Source organism: Mus caroli, unplaced genomic scaffold (genome assembly GCF_978045245.1).
Source record: "Mus caroli unplaced genomic scaffold, Mus_caroli_1 scaffold_16, whole genome shotgun sequence".
In the NCBI taxonomy this organism is placed as follows: Eukaryota; Metazoa; Chordata; class Mammalia; order Rodentia; family Muridae; genus Mus; species Mus caroli.
The window spans coordinates 1,338,894-1,361,480 of NW_028227271.1; the positions used below are offsets into that span (position 1 = coordinate 1,338,894).

General features: G+C 44.3%; 1 pseudogene; it reads left to right on the forward strand.

The window, feature by feature from the left end:
• Nucleotides 1-394: 394 nt before the first annotated feature.
• LOC147000696 (non-histone chromosomal protein HMG-17 pseudogene) lies at nt 395-648 on the forward strand (annotated as a pseudogene).
• Nucleotides 649-22,587: the final 21,939 nt, after the last annotated feature.

Here is a 22,587-nt window from a genome sequence, read left to right on the forward strand (position 1 = left end):
TGCATTCTGGATCATCCAGACAGTATGACGTCCTCGCCTGTCTGTCATCTCCAAGTATGATGAGCTTTTCTAGTGTAAATTCCTCCAGTCCTTTGAACCAACTAACTCTAAAATATAAATCACATTCCCTGCGCTGGACATGGTCCCACACACCTTTAACCCCAGTACATGGGAGGCAGAGGCAAGTGGATCTTTATGAGTTCGAGGCCAACCAGTTCTTCTGAACAGTGAGTTCCTGGCATGCCAGGGCTACACAGTAGAAACCTTGTCTCAAAAAACAATAACAAGGAGCAGTGTGAAGAAGCAGCAGTGAGAGACAAACACCCACCCCCGACGGACCAAACCCACTGCCATTGCACCCCCAGGTTCAGCACCAATGTCCCCTACCGTTGCCATGCCAAAAAGAAAGGCTGAAGGGGGCGCTAAAGGAGATAAAGCCAAAGTAAAGAACAAGCCACAGGGATCTTGTCTGCTAAACCTGTTCTTCCAAAGCCAGAGCCTACGCCTAAAAAGACCCCTGCGAAGAAAGAGAAGGAACCCAAGGGGCAGAAGGAGAAAGATAAGGATGCAAATAACCCTACAGAAAACGGAGCTGCCAAAAAACTACACCAGGCACAGAAAGCTGAAGATGTCAGAGATGCCAAGTGACTCCTGTGCATTTCTGATAACTGTACTTCTGGTGACTGTACAGTTTGGAATACTATTTTTTTATATCCAGTTTTATAAAAATGTAGATTTTTTTTTGCCTTATTGTTAGCACACAAAACACATCATTGTTTTGGGAGGGAAAGGATCATATGTCACTAATAAAATGCCTGCCAAGCTGGGTTGATGACAGAAAAATATCTTTTTCTGATAGTTTTGAAAGGCTCCTTGTTGGCTCCCTGGAGAGACATCTTGATGTTAACCTAGGTGGCCACCATGGCACAAAATGCCTTGTGGTGTAGGATAACTCTAAATTCATTTTCATACCCTCTTCCCCATGTACCATCAACATAGACTTAATTTCCTTAAAGCTAGAGACTTGTTGGACACTGACTCCCAAAATTGGTTTTCAGTTTATTGGGGTGGTGATATGGACTTTGTAGTGACTTCATCAAGGGTTCTCAGAAAAGGGCCGGATCCTTTTATAAAAGATGGTGAGTCTTCAGGTTGATAATCCTGCCATTTTCATTTCATTTCTTGAAAGTCCAGGGTCTGCTTGTGAAAAGCTATTAAACAACCCCTTTAATGTGAAATGCCAACCCTCACTCTAAGCTACTCCCTCACTCTAAGCTACTCCCCCTTTTCAAAGCACAGAATGAAGGTTTCATCATGGCTCTCTAATTTCGGTGGTCTATACAAGAAGGGAGTTTGGAAATGGAAATTCTTGTATACTGTTAAAGACTAATCTGCCCACGTCCTGCCTGAAACACCATGACTGTTCACGAAAAGTATCTTTAATAAAGCTGGATATATTTAGGCTTGGGAAGAAAAAAAAACAAACACAAACAAAAAAACAAATGAACAACAACAACAACAAAAAAAAACCCCATATTCCCTTCAAAGCCAGGCTCCTAACTTCCTCGTTCTTTACTCTGTTCTCTACAGTGATGCTGTGACTCACCTTTATCTTCGGTTCTTTCTCCATCTTTAATCACACTCAACACCACCACCCTGTCAGAGTCGCACTGCTCATACCGTGGCGAAGCTGGCTCCCCCACCAAATCACTTCCATCCCAGTGCTATCCGTGCCATCAGCCCACTGTCTCCAGAAGAATCTCATTTGAACAGTTGTGGTTGGCATGTCATCTTCTCCCATGGTGCCTATAGTTTGTTTTTAAAGCCTATCTTGCTCTGTTCCTTGCGTAGTCTGTGTGCGTGGTATGTCTCACTCTGTAGCCTAACCTGGAACTTCCTATTATAGACCAGGATGGCACTGAACCTGCAACAGTTCTCCTGCCTTTACCTCCCAAGAGCTGGTATTTTACACGTGTACCTCCACAGAGAGCCTACTTTTCATTTTTAAAGAGAGAGTGTTACTCTGCAGCTCAGAGTGACCTCAGACTCACAGCAACCCTCCTGCGTCAGTTTCTCAAGACTAAATATCTCATTTTCTACCATATATCTGACATGCTGAGAAGTCCAATGGGAATATGTATCATCCCTGACCGGAAAATGCTCTGTTTAGAATAAACAAAATGTCTTACTTGATTCCATAGTTATGTCCTGTCCTAGTTTGCTATTAAACACCGATAAACACTATGACCAAAAGCAACTTAGGACGGAAGGGTTCATTCCATTTACACTTCCACATCACAGTCTGTCATGGAGTGAAGCCAGGGAAGGAGCTCAAGGAAGAAACTTGGAGGCAGGCACTAAAGCAGAAGCCATGGGTGAATGCTGCTTACTAGCTTGCTCCCCATGGCTTGCTTAGCCCACATTCTTACATTACTCAAAACCACCTGCCCATGCTGAGCTAGGCCCTCCTACACCAATCACCACCAATAATAACAATAATAATAACAACAACACCCCATCGACTTTCCTACAGGACAGTCTTACAGAGGCATTTTCTCAATTGCAGTTTCCTCTTCCCAAATGGCCCTAGCTTGCGTCAAACTGAGAAAACAAAAACAAAACAACAACAACAACAAAAAGCAACCAGCATGGATGCCATTCCATTCATACAGAATGTTCTAGTCTTACATATTTCCCTTAAAATTTTGTCACTCCTCAGACGATGTGGCTGTGCTTACAGTTTCACAACGCTGTGCATTTGTGTGTGTATGTGTGTGTGTACACATGTGTGCATGTGCGTGCACATGCGTGTTTGTGCTTGTTAATGTGTGCCTCAACACCTGGCCATGTATGCGCTGTGATTGCAGTCAGCATTTTTGCCCACGGATATAAGGAATTTCTGGAACGGGAGCACGGTGTACTGCCCTGGAAAATGCCAGAATTCTGAAGTCAGAAGTAAGTTTATCTCTAACTCCATCTGCCGTTAACAGAGATGTTAGATTTTTAAGTCTAGTATACAGATTTTTATGAGGGTTTAACTTAGTGAGGAGATGTATGGGAAGAGTAAACCAGGGGCTAGGGACATAACTTACCAGGTAAAGATGCTTGCCACCAACCCTGATGACCAGAGTTCAGGAGAGAACAGACTCCTGAAAGTTGTCATCTGAACTCCTCATGAACCTGTGGCATACACATATGCTCAATAAATGCATAAATATTAACTAAAAGTTAGAGCAGTGCTTAGCACCTAGTAAGCGCCACTTTCCTTCGCTTCTATTTGGCTCTGGTAAGAAGGCAGATTGGATGGGATATCTTGCCTCGGGGCCTTCAGCTTGAGACTCTGTGGGCCACCGCTGATGGAAAAGCACTTGCTACTTAGCCTCTGCTGACTTTCTTTTCTTAGTCTGCTGTCATCACAACACTGACTCTGATCACAATACAAACACGGCCATGCGTTCAGGCACACATAAACAAGGGCACACACATACTCGCACACACACACACACACACACACACATGCATACACACACATACCACAGAGCATTGTGTATATACTAACCCCCTTTCACAGGAAACTTGCCATTCCAGTCTTCCCAGCATTCCCAAGATAGGAAAATTGCCCCAGAACTATGACCTCCTAAACCTGAGATCTCATGAATCTTCTCTGAAGATGTAGTATGAGTCTCAGGACCTCAGCATCCCCAAAGAATCCATTCTCCTACTCCACCACAGCTACCACCTCCCCCTAACCCACAGATACTGTGGAAAAGACTGGGGACAGAGATTTGGACAGCAAAATAGACTGTGAGTATCCAGGAAAACCTACCACTTTTACATGCATTAAGAAAGAGTCAAGGGTCATCCAACCTGAAAGGAAGGGAATTCGAAAGGCTCCTTTTCCAGCTCCCATTGTTTGACTTTAGATCTGGGAAGGGTGTGGAAAACAGGCAAAGAAACATGAAGGAAAGAAACCAGGAGTCCTTGCCTAGTGGAGTTATCCTTGCTTGTAACTGCAGTCACTAGCAGCAGAGAGGTCTGTCTGGGATGCAGGTGCTCCAAAGGTGAAGAAGGGGGATGGGGAGAGATGAATCAGCCCAGTTGAAAACAGAGGGTTTTGTTCAAAGGAGAGAAGTCTGTGATGCAAGCTCTGAGGAACAATGTGCTCCCTGTATGCTCACCCCCTCCCCACCCAGGTGTCCTCCACCTCCAACTTCTCCCCACACCCCAGTCATGTCATTGACCAGGTCTCTGGTCATATTCAGGACAGAAGTCAGTCCTGGGAGCCTCTGTTTTCCACCTGGACATTTTCCACTCAACAACCTTAACCTTCACCCTGACCCCTGACTTTCTTCCCCTCTGGAGGGCCAACGGTGGATCATTATTATCCTAGAGGCAAATCCTGATTCCTCAGCACAAGTGGTGGAGCTCAGGCTTCATGCTGTGACTCTACAGTGCTCACTGTGCTGGGAGCAAAGCAAACCTGCTCCTGCTGTACCTGCAGGCACACAGAAGTCTGCTCAGCACGTGCTTTCCCATTTAGGTTTCCTTTCTGCCCCTTCCTTTTTTTTTTTTTTTTTTTTTTTCCCAAGCTCAGCCCAGTCGTTTCCTCCTTCAGGAAGTCTTCCCTAATCAAGGAGCATTCCCTGTTCCAAGCCCTCTTGTCTATCATGGGCTTCTCCAGCTCATTTGTATGCATTTCTCAAGCTCTGACTTGTGCAGCCTGCTGCCTCCTTAAACCAAGGGCTCCTCCTCCCCCTTAATAATATTTTGAGTGTTTTATGTTTGGAATTAAGCATAAAAATAGTCTGAGTTACAGAATTATGAAAAATGGAGAGGATCGTAAAAATAGCCCGAGTTACAGAATTATGAAAAATGGAGTGGGTAAGCCACGGAGGGGAGAGCTGGGCATCATTGGGAGAAGATCACAAAGAGGGGACTGTGGAATGTGGCTTTGACAGAAGAGGCACCTGGATGTAAGGGCACAACCATAAGCTTTTCTTCCCTTGTCTGTCTGGGTGTCATACAGAGAAATTACACAGACAGTCTTCCTATACTTTAAAGTCTCATAATGTCATCACGATGATATAATAAATAGAGACAAAGGAACACGCAGGGAAAATCAAATTATGGGTTGAGATATTAAATAATAACATCCCACAGAAATCAGTATTATTAAGAATGGAGACCAAGATAAGTTCAAAATGAGAGGAAAGCTGGGACCTAATGTAAGAGACTAGGGAAGGGATGGCAATCGGGGGCTAGATCCAAGCCCGGTCAGGATGAGACCTGGGAAGACACTGGTTCTCTCTACTCCAGGAATGCATGCTTTAAACAAAGGGGCTTCTGGTATGCTGTAGATGACAGGAAAGAGATACCTTGCCAAACAGCATGTGCTCTGCTTGAGAAAAGATATCAGGTAAAAGGTAAATGGGCCTTCAGCACATGAGCCAGAGCCAATGACAGAAAAGCTCACCCCCCAAACCCTCATCACTCAGCTCTGTAACCCTAGGCTCACCCAGTTCCCCAGAATAGCATTGTTCCCAACAGGCTGGGACTGTCATGAGTTCAACACCACATCATACCTCAAGGTCCTTCCTCTCCCTACTAGAGGGCAGAACTTCAAACCCTAAAACAACCACCCACTTATGAAAACCCTTTACATCTGCACCCGTGTAACTGTGAAAGGTTACACAGCATAACTGTGTAACTTGTGTGTCTGACCTCTCTGGGGTGTCTATTTCACTAACTGTGTATAAAAGCTAAATCCTGCATCACAGATAGGCAGGGTGCCTGGCTAACTGGCACTCCAGAACACCAAGGAATGATGGTTGGTCAGTTGCTTACCTGTCTTAATTTCAGCAAAATGGGGTTAAGTTTGAGAGCAGAAATGCCTTCCTGCCTGTGTGAATGGGGAGACACCAAGAATCAAAAACACGAACAGTCATAGAATTGGTCCACGGATTCTCAGGCCAGCAAAGACCTCCAAAATATCCTTTGCACCATTCCAGCTTCTAAGAGAGCAAGAGAAGTACTATTTACTATATCCCTACTATGTGTCAGTAGAAGGTAATTGCACGCATAGTGTCCTATTTATCAAGCTATACTCCAGACTCCCACCCCCACCACCCCCCGCTTTCAGGAGGGTTGCTTATGTATGCTTTTATTTTTTTTAAACACTGCAGAAAAGATAACTCACACGTTTTATATCATGCCTTCCTATATCCATTGTTAGGCTTTTGTTTGTTTTTATTAAAGATACTACTTTGTGATGCAATTTAACCCCCTGTTCAAAGTGCCTTTAATAATCCCTACCTTACCCACGCTCCCCTCCTTCATGCTAGTACCCCTGCAAGCATCTCATATGTTTTCCTGTCCAGACGTTCCTTCCTTTTCCATTCCAAAGGCAAATACCATTACACACACACACACACACACACACACACACATACACACACACTGTAAAAAGCAAGTGGGGGAAAAAAAGAAGATGGTGGTTAAGGCAGAAGCCTGAACCTGGGGAGACTTAAGGAGGGCAGAAAGAGAGAGCTGCAGGCCCTGTGTCAAGGTGGCTTTGCCTGCAGCTTTTATTATGCATCGATTTTCTTATCCATCTTCTTTAGAGCCTCTTAGATCTTCAGGCTGCGGCTGTTTCTCCAAATTGTCATTCACTTCAAGCTCTCTAGCTTCTTGCAGCAGCTAAGGGAGGGAGACTGGGGGTGGGAGGAAAAAGAGAGGGAGAAGGCAGTCAAGAGAGGTGAATGCAGGTTGCTAAGTAACGGTTGCCAAGGAGCCCGTACCAAGAAGCATCCCAAGCTGCCTGCTTATTCCAACCTCCCCCCTTCCACACCCTCCCCTCACTTAAGTTCTCTCAGGTCTATAAAGCAGCTTGATTCTGTCACCTTCACCAGCTGCAAACCTTCTTCTTCCACAGCTCTTCAGGTGGAGGGCCTCAAATCCTAGAGCTTGCTGGTCTCAGATTCCTAGACCCAGGCTAGCTGCCATAGGTAGCTGTGAGCACAATGTATCAGTTAAAAAGAATGCCCCAAATTAATTTAATTAGCAATAAAAAAAACACCCCACCTGCATTTTGCAGGTTTATTTGGTTGGTTGGTAATAATATGCTCGGAAGAGGGTCCAGGGAGACCAGACAGAGTCTTCTCTCATCACCTTGAGACAATTCAAACCTCCTTCAGAAAACTTCACTATTTGGTCTGAAAGGTCGTGAAGTCCAAGAACACAAGCTATCTCCTATCCGAGATCCGCTGCAAGATGAAATGACACTTGGGCTCTCTAAAATTTGGGTAATTAATTGTGATCACACAAGACTGCCTTTCTCAATTACTGCAGACTCCAGAAAGTAACACATGGCATGTCATAACAAATTTAACTTGTCCTTTCTGTTTAGTTCAAATAAAGATTAGAAGATTCCATCCCTTCAGGGTGGTAGAGCAAGGATCAAGCCAGAAAAAAAAAAAAAAAATCAGTCTGAGTAGGAAGTCACTGAGCTAAGCCAATCTAAAATCCAAATTCTGCCACAAATAATCCAGAAAGCATATTATAAGTCTTCTGTCAACTGGGGCTGGATTAAGGGGGGTCATGTAGTGATGGAGGGTTACCCTGGGATCTCACAAACACCAGATCCTAAATGATCAAGGATATCTACTTCGATAAACTCATGGCTCCCACAATAAGCCACATGTTGCTCTCAGCCTAGAAAAGGAGTTTGCTTTGTTTGAAAGGTTCCAGCCATTCCCCTACCACTGCTGAGAAAAACAGATGTGCTCTCTGCCCTGGTTTGCCTTTCAGTGTTGTGCTATATATATATACATAGTGTGTGTGTGTGTGTGTGTGTATAATACGATAGATAGATAGATAGATAGATAGATAGATAGATAGATAGATGCAGAGTGTGTTGGCACAAGCCTGTAATCCTAGCACTCAGAGGCAGAGGCAGGTGGAACACTCTGAGTTCGAGGCCAGCCTGGTCCATATAACAAGCTCCAGGACAGCTGGGGCTACATACAGAGACCCTGTCCTGGGGGTGGGAGGTGGATTATACTTGCCCAAATAAAACCCAAATGTGGCTGTTCATGGAAGTGCTTAGAAGGCAGATTTAAAACTTATCCCTCTAAGCTTCAGCCCCTCTTCTGTAAGAGAATAGAACTCCTTTTCACAAACCTCTTGTGGAATTGTATAAGAAAGAACAGCCTACAATAAATAGCTGGTGCCATTATTTTCAACAATGTGGTTATCCTTGGTCTTTCAGAACTGGGTAAACAGGAACTTGGGAAATGGCTTAGTTGGTGCAGTGCTTTTCATAAAAGCATAAGAATTCAGATCTTCAGCGCCTGAGTGAAATGTTAGATGCATTGGTGTGCACCTGCAATGCCAGCATTCAGGAAGCCAAGACAGAGGTTCCCTAAGGCTTACTGAACCGGTGAGTCCAAATTCAGTGAGGAACCCTGTCTCATATAAGGCAGAAAGTGACTGGGAAGATACCCAAGGTCAATTTCTGACCTCTACACTCTACACATACATATTCTCTCTCTCTCTCTCTCTCTCTCTCTCTCTGTAGCCATTCAACTTCCAATTATCAATTAAGTGAAGCCAAAAGTCTATGTCTAAGAAATAATGCGAACCCAAGAAGGTGACTGTCACTGGGTCTAGGAAAGAGCCACAATCCAAGCATTACCTTGACCCCTCTATTCCTTAAGGATTATCAACTTATATTACAAACCCACAAAAGAAGAAAAGAAGGAAGAGTGGGCTTAAAAAGTCAAAACACTGTTCTATAAACCCAAGGAATTCCTTTTGCCCTGGCCCCTTAATTTAACCACATCTTATTTAAGCTTTGGGCTCCTTCATCGAAACAACTCGGATCACTGTGAAAGTCCTTCCTGAAAACTATCCACCAGGACCTCTGCTGTGCCTAATTCCCTGTTGCTTGTGTTGTCTCTAAAACCTTCTTCATATTTCTTAAAAATCACTGATGAAGGCTGAGAAAAGAAAAGTAAATGAGGATAAAAGAAAGCCAAAAGGGTTATTAATAGGTAGCAGTGGGTGGGCTTAAAGGACAAGCAGGTTGGGATGGGAACATATGTAGGATAATAATTACAAGACCAAATCAGTCAAGTTGTTGGAGTGAATAAACTTTCTCCACTTCCTCAGAAAGAAATAAGCCTGATGAAGAAAGAGACAGAGACAGAGAACAGACAGACAGACAGACAGACAGACAGAAACAGAGAGACAGAGAGAGACAGAGCAGAGAGAGAAGGCAGAGTAGACTAGCAGGCCTTTTACAGAAAATCCCTGTGGACTATCAAGATGCCCCTAACTGAGGCACACCACGGGGGTTATTTTCTATTGTATCCTTTAACTTACACCCACAGCATAAAGCTCCTTACACAGGTTCGAAGCCAGCTTCAGGTCCTACTCCCTGCTTCTGACTCAAGTGCACAAAGAAGGAATGCAGCTACTCCTGTGTGCTTCTGATTTTAGGTACAACATGTGGCTTGACTTAGACAAGAATTTGTTCGATTTAAAGATTCCATAGGTACCACTCAGGTGTCTCTCCCATCTATGGTAATCAGATGTCTATCGTGTGTAAACCCCTGTCAGTTCAAAACAAGTACATCTGTCTCCTGCAACAAACACCTCTTCAAAACTATATGGGTCTTTGTGTCTGTACCTTGGTGTAAAGAGATAGGATTCACCTGCAAGCAGAGGCTCAGCCTCTTTCCTCATTAAGGTCAATTCTTACATAGAAGCTGATTTCAATTGAAGGTGATGGTTAGGAGCAGTGAGGAGTACAGCTTTGACTAGAGAACCTTGCATTAACTGAAGTCAGACCGGCTCAGTGATACAAAGATTCCTTCACAGTGACTAAGAAGATACATCCCCTATAAGAAGAGAAACCATGAGCCTAAGCTACAGACCAAAGTGGGAAACAGGGTAAGGAACGACACCTGTCCTCCAGAAGAGACATGAGCTAATGCTCCCAACTCCTGTACCAAGAGGATAGATGCAATATCAGTGGCAGGCCCCACAAATGGGAAAACCGCATGTGGCTGCTAAAGAATTGGCCCATTGGATGCTTCTCACAACCCTGAGTGTCTCTAGCTGCAGCAGAAATCTAGGAATGTCCAGGGGGGGTCGCTAAAGCCATGCAGGAGACATCTTTCCCCTCTAAAGCCAGATGGCCCTGCCCTTCACTCTGAACCTATTGAACGAAGAATGAAGGTAAAAGGGGAGTCTCTGTGAAATCCGTTCGCCTTTCTGTCTACCTCCATCTCAATTTCTCCCGTTTCTCACATCCGTGGCATTACTTCAGAAGCATCTGCCTTGATCTGTCTCCAGGTCTCTAACAAGATCAAAGCTCTTAACACCTGTTTTGCTTGCTAACTCCTAGGCTAAAGAAAAGGGGCAGGGTCCATCCCGAGGCAAGGGGAGGGCCCTGACTTACACTCTTCCCAAGCAGAAAACAGTTTGGGAGGCTGGACCAAGGAATGCGCCAAACCAAGGTTGGGTTGGCAAACGCCCCCTGGTGGAGAGGCTGTTATGCTCATCCTGCTATTGGATTTCATGTTGTTATCCAAGTAACAAATGGAATTAACCCAAAACCACAGTAGGATAAGTGTATGACAGTGAGCAGAAAAGTCTTTTCCCCACACCTTTATCTTAAAACAGCTTCCTTTTGCTCTCTTGTACAAAATCTATCTATTATGGTTAGATATTTATCACAATTGGTAATTATTTGGTTGTGTGTTCCCTGGTTTATTTTCTATCTCCCACCAGGAAAAGCTCCATATTTGAATAAAAAGAAACACCAATGATGAATACAGTATAACAGAATAAATCTACCAAAATAAAAAAAAAATCCTGAACTCCTGCCCAGATTTTATTAGCAGAGTCACAACACCCCTACCTGCCTCTGCACCTTCCCTTCCCTACAACCAACTGTGCACCACTCAGTAAACTTACTTAATAATTCTCCAGCTCTCTGTAAGCACTATGTAGAGAGCATAAAAATAAACAAGGGCCTGAGCTCCAGCTCAGAGCAGAGAGCTTGCCCAGCTCGCACAGATTCCCAGAACTGCAAAAATAAATAAATAAATAAATAAATAAATAAATAGGCTGCCACAGACAAGGACTTCAGAAATTCAAAATGGGGGAGGGGGCACTTCTCTGGCTGAGCTTGACCAAGGCAGCCATGATGATGTGGTTCCAGGAGCCAGCGGATACTGCCGGGGAGAGACACAGCTAAGGAGAAGGAGCCACCGTTTGACATTGAGCTTATGAAATGTAAACCCCGTAAGGCTCAAACAAACGCTGCAAGAACACGTGTGGGGCTTTGGAGAGAGGAGACAGGGCAAAAGCCCTAGTCCAGGTTCTGTCCCACTTGTCCCTACCTGTCCTGATCAGGTCTCATTTCTGGGATATGCAGGATTCAGACAGGGCAGGGTGTCCATTAAGCCCCCATCCACATGTCTCTTGCCCTCCCCCCCCCACCCCCACTGAGTTCTTTATTAACAATGAAATGATTTCTTAATCTCATTACTGAGAAAAAACACTGAGCACAGAAATGCATATGCTACACAAATTAAGTTGGATAATTTGCATACCTGGGCAAAGAGATAAACCCCTCCTCTCCCTTCCTTCTCCAGAGTCAATTTTCCTTGATCTTCTGACATCCTATGTCAATAAATATCTATATTTCCTCATGCCCAGGACAGAAGATGCTGTTAAATGTCAAATGTAAAGTAAAGTTTGTCATAAAAATCCCTCATAAAGAAAAAAAAAATCTCCCAGCTACCTTCACTGGAAGATGGAGGGAGGGTGCTCTGTTAGGTCTGATAATGTCTGGGCTGGCCAACACCCTGCTTCTAGGAGTACTGCAGACCACCTTTGTGTGAAGCTCTTAGGAAAATATGTGACATTCAGCTCCTCCTACCACCCTGTTTCTGCTGAAACCCAGGCTGGGTTTTTGGGGGGTTTTTTGTTATTTTAAATGAAACATACCCAGTGTATAAACAACCAATTTCTCAGTCTGAAGTCTAAATTTCTTAGTTAATATGTTTTCAAGTTCTCCTTTCCTGGGATTACCATTTGCAGCCTCCCACCTGGACAGGGCACAGGTCAGGAAATAAAGTGGTTGCTCTGAGCACCCTCCTGAGGGCCTCAGGAGAGCGAGTGGTGTGCACAGACAAGGGTGACTGTGTAGTGGGCTAGCAAGTAAAGGACAAGCCAGCACTGCCTCTCGGCTGCTGTTTCTCTTTCTCTGCAGACCTCCTCTGATTATAGCAGATTTATAGGGGCCCCAAAGCAGCCCAGCATCTTAGCCATAAACTTCCCAGAAAGAAAACTCGTTGAGGTTCCCTTGAGAGGCGATGAAAAAATAAATATCAGGGTTTGGTACAAACACATCAGCCAAGACCAGAGGTGGAAGAGAGCCAGTTCCCTATAGCTGGTTTAACTCATTCAGGATTTGTACACACACCGTACACAAGAAGTCTAGCAAACAGACTCCTGTTTACAGACCTACTCAGATAAGCACACCCCTCTCCTGGGAGCACAGTTCCAGTCGAGTGCAAACACATACGTGTATACTGCGCTCATACTTGCATTCAGACGTCCAGGGAGTAGCCTTATCCCCAGCCCCTCCCCCCTCCTCAGTTACTGACTGCAGGGTGGGGCACAGTGGAGGTGAATGAGGGAATGTCTGAGTGTAAATGTCTTGCATGTGTCAGTGTATCTTTGACTACGTTCCAGGAAACAAAACAAAAAAAAATTGTTGTTTTTTTCATTATTCAACATTTGTAATGTGGTCCACAGTCTTTTAGTACACCAGTGCACTTTGGGGATCATCTATCTGGTGTGGGGAGGCTCCTCTGTGCAGTTCTCAGCTCAGAGGCCTGGCAGCATAAGCTCTGCTCACAAGGAGTACAGTGATGGCTTCCATTCTTCCTTTGCACAAATTGCCTGTGCTCTCAGAGCTCCAGTCTCAACCTATGTAAAGTAGGTTAACCTATGTAAACTCTATGTAAAACCTATGTAAACTCTACTTAACTCACAGAACAATTGCATTTGTTCATGCTCATTATGCAAAGCATCTAGAATGACATATAAGGCACAATATCCAGTAAACCACAGTGATTACCGTCATCGTTGTACTGGGCACCAGGGTTATAAAGAAGTCATGTGGAAAAGAGCTGGGCTTTTCTCTTACAGGTTCTAGAAAGCATGATGAGGCTGGGCAGATAAAAGGAAAGCAAAAGAATGTAGAAACCTGAGAGCTTATTTCAGCCCAAAACACAATTTAGTCTCCTAAATTCAGGGCCTGCTGTGAAATTTTAAGCAAAATGCTTAGATCAATTATTTTCCTTTCATTGTATCATCTGTATGCCCTTAAAACACTTCACATCTCAGAGCTGACTGGGGAGTTCTGGAGGCAGAAAGGACTGGTTTGGTTTTGTCTGGAGACAGGATGTTACTATGCAACCCAGCTTGGTCTCATACCTGTGGTCCTTCTGCCCTAGCCTCCAAACACTGGGAGTACAAGAGCCAACATGCCTGGGGCCAAATAACGTTTTGAGTTGTTTTGTTTTGGTTTTTTCTTTTTTCTTTTATGGGGCTGGAGAGATGGCTCAGTGGTTAAGAGCACTGACTGCTCTTCCAGAGGACCTGAGTTCAATTCCCAGCAACCACATGTTGGCTCACAACCATCTGCAATGTGGTCTGATGCCCTCTTCTGGTGTGTCTGAAGAGAGCAATGCTAAATACATAAAATAAATAAATAAATCTTTTTTTAAAAAAAACTTTTATGTTATATGTATCTGCACATGTTCATATATGTGCTCACGCATGTGAAGGCCAGAGATCAATGCTCCAGGTATCTTGCTTAGTCACTGTCTACCTTATGTTTTGAGATAGGGTCTCTCACTGACCCTGAAGCTCACTGACTCGACTAGACTGACCAGCCATCAAGCCTCAGGACCTTCCTGTCTCTGCAGTTACAGGTGCACAGTGCAATGCTGGGCTTTTGATGTGTGTTCTTGAAACCTAAGCGCAAGTCTAAACCACCATCCTAGGCAGCAAGTGCTTGACTCACTGCAACTTATAATTCACTTTGCACATTTTCGTTTCAGAATAGGGCCCCTTCTGAGGCCTTCAGACCAAACTAGAACACCCACAAAATGTTTGGCCAGCTAGAGTCTTCACCTTCCCACTTTCCTTAATTGTCCCTATTAACCCAGAAAAATATTCTTTGTGTTCGACTTTGACACATTTCCCCTAACATTGACCTTCCCTTGTCCTTCATTCTTACTGTAAATAAAGTATATAAAATTCAAGACCTTAAGGAGAGTTCTTAAAGGCCCGCCCAGTAACATTTTTCCCATCAACTGTGCCTCCAGGTCTCTGGAATTCTGTGCCTTCTATATTTCGCTTGCCATTATCCCATTAGAAATCATCACAAGAGATTTTTTAAAGCATTAATTTAGCCCCTGCCACTGTATTCTTAACCAAGCAGGCATCTGGTCCCTCCTTAAAGCCTTTGAAAGTTGAAAATATTTGAGTTCCCATTACAGATAGTTAAAAACTCCTACCTCCATCCCTCCACCCCCATAGCTGCCTCAATTAGCATCATTACTATCGTCAAATTGTCACCCACTTGATTAAGGGACAGTACAACCCCGGGGCGGGGGCATGACTTCTATGACCTCTCTAGCTCCTTTCAGTCCATCCATCTGAAACAGGGGAAACAAAGTTGGCCACAGTCCCAAACTATGCAATGCCTGCTGCAGGGAGGCCCCTGAGGACCAGGCAGACTCCAGCGTGGGCACAGCAGGCATTTTCTCAAAGTAGGTAGAGTGCCAGACCATAGTGACTGGTGTGGGAGGCCTGGAGACAAGGAGGTGAGCCAGTACTCCTCCCTTCCTCCCCAATTCAACTTTCCCAGCCTGAGCCCCTCCTCTGGGGCTCTCAAGTCCAAGATCATTCCTGCCTCTTACCCTAAGTCCATACCCCAGGCCATGTGATCCAGCCTGGGGCTTCTTGGAGGTTCAAGAGTAGGCAGGTCACTTAGTGAGCTTGTTTAAAATGCAGATTTAGTTTCAGTAGCATGAATTATGGCCCAGGATTCTACACGCTTAACGAGTTCCCAGGTGAGGCCTGTGCTACTGGCCCACGAATCATACCTGGAAGGGTGAGGAACTAAATGATTACAGCAGTTTCTCTAACAGTCTCCCAGGAAGAGTCCATCTATCCAACTCCATCTGTCTATCTATCCTCTAGACAGCAATGAGAATCATACCTCATACCTTCCTGATTCAGAAATCTCCCTCCGTGGCACAATACACAACACAAGCCTGGCTCATAAATTCCACAGCAAACGTGGAAAAGGGTATCCTTCATAGGAGCCTCACTTCCATGGCTCTGAAGGTCCATGGAGCCTAGAATTACTGTCCCATATCTTCTCCAATCTGCCTAGCCCTCTTTTATTTCCCAAATTGCTCCACAAGCATCCTCCTTAAGGAAGCACCTCTTGACAAACAGCTCTCTCGGTTTCTGCTCACACCTTCCCCTTCCAAAGAAAGGATGTCTCAATCCCTTCATAGTTACAAGCTCTTCATACTTCAGTACCAGGCTCACTATCTCCACTGGGTATAAATTCTCCCCCACAAAGAATGGTATATGTTCTCACAAGGTTTTTGCACCAGTCACTCAGAAAGGCATCTAAAGGGTCTGGCAGGAATTTGGAGAATCCTAGTAGAGTTACACGGCTGTCACCTACCCCTCATTGGGAATGTTTCAGAAACCCCATGAGTAAGAAAGTAGCTTCCCATCTCTTCTTGCCCAGAGCAAGCCTTGTATTTAAATACAAAAGAAAAATATTGGCTCTTCTATGACAATGCATAAAACCCTGACAGCTCCAGGAAAGATGCCCACTGTGCCCACGCTGGAGTCTGTCTGGTCTTCAGAGATTCCAAGGAGACAACTACAGAGGTCTCTCGACCTCACTACCTCTTGCCCCTCCCAGAATTCTATGGGAATGCAGACTGAAACCCAAGGAGGTTGCTCCTGGCATTCTCTTGCTGCAGGGGGGTTATTATCCCTTGTTCTTTGAGTGAGCAACACTGTTCTCAAGACTGAGGGAGGCAGTCAGAAGGAAGGATTACAGTTAGCACTTGCTCTGAGCAAGACAGGAGAATTCTCAGGACCCAGACAGGGCTGAAGAGAAGCAAAATTGGGATCAGCAGCTGACCAGTTCTAGGTACTAGAAGGTTGGGGAGTAGCTATTTGTCAAAGAAACCTTCGAAAGGATGAATTTAGGGAGCAAAATAGTGCTGGTCTTACAGTAAGGGGACTCTTGTACTGTGAAAATGAGTAAGCCTCGGTTCAATGCAACTGGGTATTAAGACTCTTTATGTGCCTAGCAGTTGGCTGGGTGCTGAAGGCAGTAAATAAGATACACACTCCTTACCAGGAATAGACAGTCAGGTGTGTGTGTTGGTGGATGAGGGGGAGAGGGGGGCTATAAAGACACAGAAGGCCATGTTCTTAATCCTGCAGTAGTTGGCTGAAGGTAGTATAGAAGGGAGTTGTTTTCCCTCACTTCGTTTCCACATGTGCACACACACAGGCTTCGGCTGTTCAGTCTCTTGTGCCACCTGGGAAGTTAAAAAAGTGCAAATTCTGCCGCCCGCTCAGATCTGCTGAATTTGGGAGTGTTGACAGTAGTAATGCAGCCATCTGTGTTTTATTTTGTTGGAGTTTTTTGTTTGTCTGTTTGTTTGGGTTTTTTTTTTTGTTGTTTGTTTTTTTAAGATAAGGTCTGTGGGGGCTGGAGAGATAGCTCAGCGGTTAAGAGCGCCGACTGCTCTTCCAAAGGTCCTGAGTTCAAATCCCAGCAACCACATGGTGGCTCGCAACCATCCGTAACAAAAAATCTGATGAATAAAATAAAATCTGAATATTTTAAAAAAAAAAAAAAGATAAGGTCTGTGTGTGGTGGCCCAGGCTAGTCTTGAACTTGCTATGTAACCAGGGATGGCCTTGAACTCTTGACCATCCTGCCTTCCCTCCCAAGTGTTGTGATCTGGTGAGCTAACTTAAGACCCACTCCTGTACCATCTCCTTTGCCCTGACTTCTGAGATTTGAGAATGAGCAAAGAGCATTGAGCATGCTCAGTCTGTTTCTTCTGGTTTGGAGGCTTTTGCTGCTTCCAGTGTTTGGAGAGCCAGTGAGCTCATGGAACAGGAGCATGCTGACCTACTCAGACATGGCAGAAGACCATCAACAAAAGCAGAGTCTGGCTCTGTGGTGTGAGGCAGGTTGTGTTCCGCATTACTGGTGACTGGGAGCAGGACCGGCAAGCCAGAGTCTGCAGCTCAAACACTGTCTCCTGTTATCAGTTGGTTCCAAAATTAGAAGGAAGCATTATTTATTGTATCTTTAAAATTCCAACAATGGGTTTTTGTGAAGAGTTGGCAGGCTGCAGGACCAGCATGCCTACAGTAGAGAGACCTAGTTAAGAGAAAACAAAGCAAACTAAGAAAACAAAAACAAAATACAAAGAAAAGCCAGAGAAAGTGCCAGAACTTTTTTTTTAACTAAGTAACAACACACACACACACACACACACACACACACACACACACACAAAAAAAATACAAAGAAAAGTCAAAGAAAGTGCTGGAACGTTTTAACTAAGTAACTAAACAAAAACAAAATACAAAGAAAAGTGGAAGAAAGTGCCTGAAGAAGGTTTTTTTAACTAAGTAGGATATTAAAAACCATTCAGTCTGCCCTCTCATGTCAAAAACTAAGACACAGCCCACTGAAGGACCTCAGGGCTTTGGTAAAGTCACGTTGCCAGTTGGCAGCAGAGACAAGACTAGAACTCAGGACACCTGGCTCTCGATTATGCATCATCTAAGGAGATAGACCAAAGAAAACAGTAGAACCATCCTCAAGTTCACGATACAGTCATGGTAGTAAAAGAACCAACTCCAAAAACCATAGGGTGGTAGAGGGTTTAAAGCCAAATGCTTTATGTTCATAAGAAAGCTCTGGCTCCAAGTCACTATCCCTACCACCCCTTACCGAAGGCTGAAGCTACAGTCTGCTTCAGTGTGCTCCAAACGCTGTTTATTTTCTTGGGCTATTCCCATTATTATTTGTTCCACCTAGAGTTCACTGGCCAGCTCCAGCACCCTAATTATGGCTTATCAATCCTCTAAGACAGACAACTCAAATGCCATCCCTACAGTCTCCCCTGAGTCCACCAACCCACTCGCACCACTGCACCCAGAAATGACCACTCCCTGCTACTCTGATTTCCCAAGATGCTTTGCACTTTTCTCTGTCTAGTTTGCATTGTGTTCTGTCGTAGAATGCAAGTTCTTCAAAGGCAGGGGCCACCTTTCATGGTTTGTGTGCTTTTCCTCAATAATGCTTAGTATGTAGTGATTATTCAACCAGCCAGCCAGAGCTCAGAGTCACATGTTAAAGAAGGTCACCTGTTGCAGCCCAAACATCACATTCACTGATGCCCAAAGATGTCACCAACCAGGCTTACCCCCAGAAAAAGCTCAAATACCTCCCAACATTCTGCTTTTCTACGCACCACATGACATAATCCCATTTGGGTTTGTCTAACTCATGTAGCTTCATGTACTAATTAAGCTGTAAGACACAACAGGGCATGAATTTATTGTGCAATAATTCACACGCGGGATGTTTGCGCAGTGCTTGGGCGTGAGTTATGACACATTAATTCACGGCCTAGAGGGCCTCATTGCAATTACAGAACCATTTTTTAAATATCATCTGGATTTTAAAGTACAAATATTGGTTCCCCCCACTCCAAGTCTTGGGACCCTTTGCTTCCAAATGCAGCTGACTCCCTTTCTTCTCGCTCTCTGCTCCCCTTACCTATTCAGCTGTACTGTTGGCAAAGAGTGGCCAATGCAACCTTCCACTGGACTCACAGAGGAGGACTACAGGGGTCCTGTGAAGAGGGAGGAAGAAGAAGATGGGCAGAGACATTCTAACAACCTGCAAGACAAGAGAGCCAGCCCATGGGTCAGGAGACACTGGAGAAGCAGATGCAACAGCCAGCCAGCTAAGGACGATTACCCAGAACAAAGGGGAGCCAGAAAAGACTTTTATGAATCCTGACATTCAATAAACCTCGCCGCACAGAACCAGGCAAAATTCACTGTGGTTTTTATGCCCACTATTAGGAGAGCATGATGGGAAAGGAAGAAAGAAATGTCATCTGGCTCAGGAACTCACAACAAAAAAACCAGTTCCTTGCTCTTCTCTCTGCCTGTGGCTCTGAGGGAGAGAGGTGAGCTCATCTCTGTGGCCAACTCTCCTGCTGGCCCCATGGAGCTCTGTACACACCCTACACCACCTGTGATGTCACTCACCAACCGCCTGCAGAATCTGCCCCGCTTGCTCTCCGAGCTTGTATTAAAACACTCACTTATAACTCCCTATTAATTTTTCACGAGGAGTTATTTTTAACTCGCTCAAACCATTGTCTGAATATGCCAAATATATTTTCTTAATGAACGATCTCGGCGTGTGGTTCCTCCTTCTCTGACTCCCCCGCTGCTATTCAAATGGTCCCCTCCTCACAGGGAGCACGGTTTGGATGAGCAACTCACAGCAATGTCCCGGAAATGAGTAGCAGAGAACAGAGAAGAAAAAAAATGTCACATATTCCTCTTTCTCACTCAGGCTTTGGATGTGAGAGGATTTCATGAAACATGGGTTTTTGAAAATAGAAAGATCAAGTCAAAATTGAAATATTTTGGAGACTGGAGCTGTAGCTCAATTTGTAGTGTGTACTTAGCCTGTGCAAAGCTCTGAGCATTTTCTCTAGGAAGAAAACAAAAACCAGGAGAAGGAGGGAGGGAGGGGAGGGAAGGAATGAGGGAAGTAGGACTTCTCTATATATTATCCAAAGGAACCCAATGGAGTTATTGGAACAGGCCTTCTAGACTCCTTTACTGGCTATTCAATAATCCTATTATTTATTATTATTATTATTATTATTATTATCTCACAACCAAAGAAGATAAAGAGAGTAGTCAAGCATGGTGGCACTCACCCAATGTCCCAGCACTTGAGTGGCTAAGGCCACAGGATCACAAGTTCAAGGCTGGAACCTGGGCTACATACCAAGTTTGAAGTCAACCTCAGATGTATAATGAGGCCATGTCTCAAATAAAAAGAGGAGGAAGAACAGGAAGAGAAGAAAAAGGCAGGAGAGAAAATACTAAAATAAAAGACTAGGGGCCAGAGAGATGGTTAAGAGCAGTTGCTGTGCTTTCAGAGAACCAGAGTTTGATTCCCAGCACCCACACATAGGGTGATTCACATCTGCTGTAACTCCAGGAAATCCAATGTCCTCTTGTAGCTTCTGCGGGTGGCCGCATATAAATACATATGCATGAAAATAAAGTAAAATAGGGGCTGGTGAGATGGCTCAGTGGGTAAGAGCACCTGCCTGCTCTTCCGAAGGTCCAGAGTTCAAATCCCAGCAACCACATGGTGGCTCACAACCATCCGTAATGAGATCTGACTCCCTCTTCTGGAGTGTCTGAAGACAGCTACAGTGTACTTACATATAATAAATAAATCTTTAAAAAAAAATAAATAAAGTAAAATAAAATGTAATAAAGAAGGAAACATTAAAGCAAGGAGTCTTTTTAAAGGGTTTTTGAAGTGTGGTCTTGCCATGTAGCCCTAGCTGGCCTGAAGCTTACTACGTAGGCCAGGCTAACCTCATACTCAGAGATCTGCCTGCTGCTGCCTCTCAAATGCTGGGATTAGAGACGTGTTCCACCACACCTAGCCAGAAAGTCTATTTTTACCTCACCAAGTCCTTTCCAATCCGTAAACCTAAATGGCTTCTCTGTCTAACCACTTTCAGTAATTCATCAGGATTAAAAACTAAATCTCTTAGCATGATCTTTCCAAATGTTTTCACAACTGACCAGAACCTATTCCTCTAACTTCACCCCCTGCCCGTGCCACATTCCCAGCATGAACCTCTAATTCCTGCCTCTAATGGTCTCCCAGGGCCCTTGGCTGATCAAACACCAGCTTACCTTTCAGTTCCCAGTTTAGACACTGCTTCCCTAAGAAGCCTTGTGAGGGGTGCCCTTTGTATACACCCCCCAGAGCACTGTCATTACGTCTCCCCTTGGCCGTAAAGTAACAGAATTCCAGCTCAGCTGACTGTCTCCTCCACTGGACTGTGAGTTTAGGGCTCAATAAATATTTGTTGAACAAGTGTGCAGACAGGGGAGAGAAAACCTGAAGACGCAGATGATCCAGCATTCCTATCGACTTGACTTTGAGATACGTACTCCGTAACCAAGCAACCTTTATAAATCTGACTCAGGTAAATATATAAATGGTATTATGTTCCTTGTAGAAGGTGATCAAAATGAAAAGTGTGAATGGAAAACCAACTGTGATAAAAACCTTGACCGCAGATAATTCACGACCTGTGTAAGCTGCACACAGGTGATAAAGAATAGCTTGCCTTCGTGGGTTCTTGTTTTAGAAATATCAGGCTGCCTTGGGTTGCAGAAACCATCTCACTCCCAGTATTAAAACCCCACTTCTTTTTTTTAACCACATCATACTTAGCCCTATAACTTAGGTAGGGTGTCCCCCTAAAACAAGCTGTCACCTTGGTTGGAAGCACACATTAAGGTACCCGGGGAACACTTTCAAATGTCATAGTCTCACCCTCTGGAGATTCTTTTCTTTTTTAATTTTTTTACTCTCTGTGTATGGGTGTTTTTCCTGAAGGTATGTTTGTGTACCTTGTGTATGCTCGGTGCCCAAGGAAGTAAGAAGAGGGTATCAGAGCCCCTGGAACTGGAGCTACAGATGGTTGTAAGCCATCACATGGATGCTGGAAAGCACAATTAGCTTAGAGTCTCCTAAGCCAGATGTATTAACACAACCTACAGGGTTGATAAGATAGCTCAGTGAGTAAAGTTACTTAAACCAAGCCCAACAACCTGAGTTTGATCCCCAGGTCTCCCATGATGAAAGGAAAGAATCAACTCCGTGTGTGTGTGTGTGTGTGTGTGTGTGTGTGTGTGTGTGTGTGCACGCTCAATCTATAAACCAAGCTAGCCTTGAACTCATAGAGATATACCTGCCTCTGCCCTCTGCCCTCTGCCTCTGTCTCTCAAGTGCTAGGATTAAAAGTGTGTCACCACCATGCCCAGCCAAAATAAATACATTTAACAAAGATAGATAGATAGATAGATAGATAGATAGATAGATAGATAGATAGATAGATAGATAGATAGGTAGGTAGATAATGCAACCTATCAAATGGCTAATATTAAAACTTATTTGGGCTAGAAAGATGGCTCAGCAGTAAAGAGCACTGACTGCTCTTCCAGAGGTCCTGAGTTCAATTCCCAGCAAGCACATGGTGGCTCACAACCATCTGTAATGGGATCTTTCTTCTGGTGTGTCTGAAGACAGCTACAGTGTGCTCATATAAAAAAATAAATTAAATTAAAAAAAAACTGATCCAAAGTCTC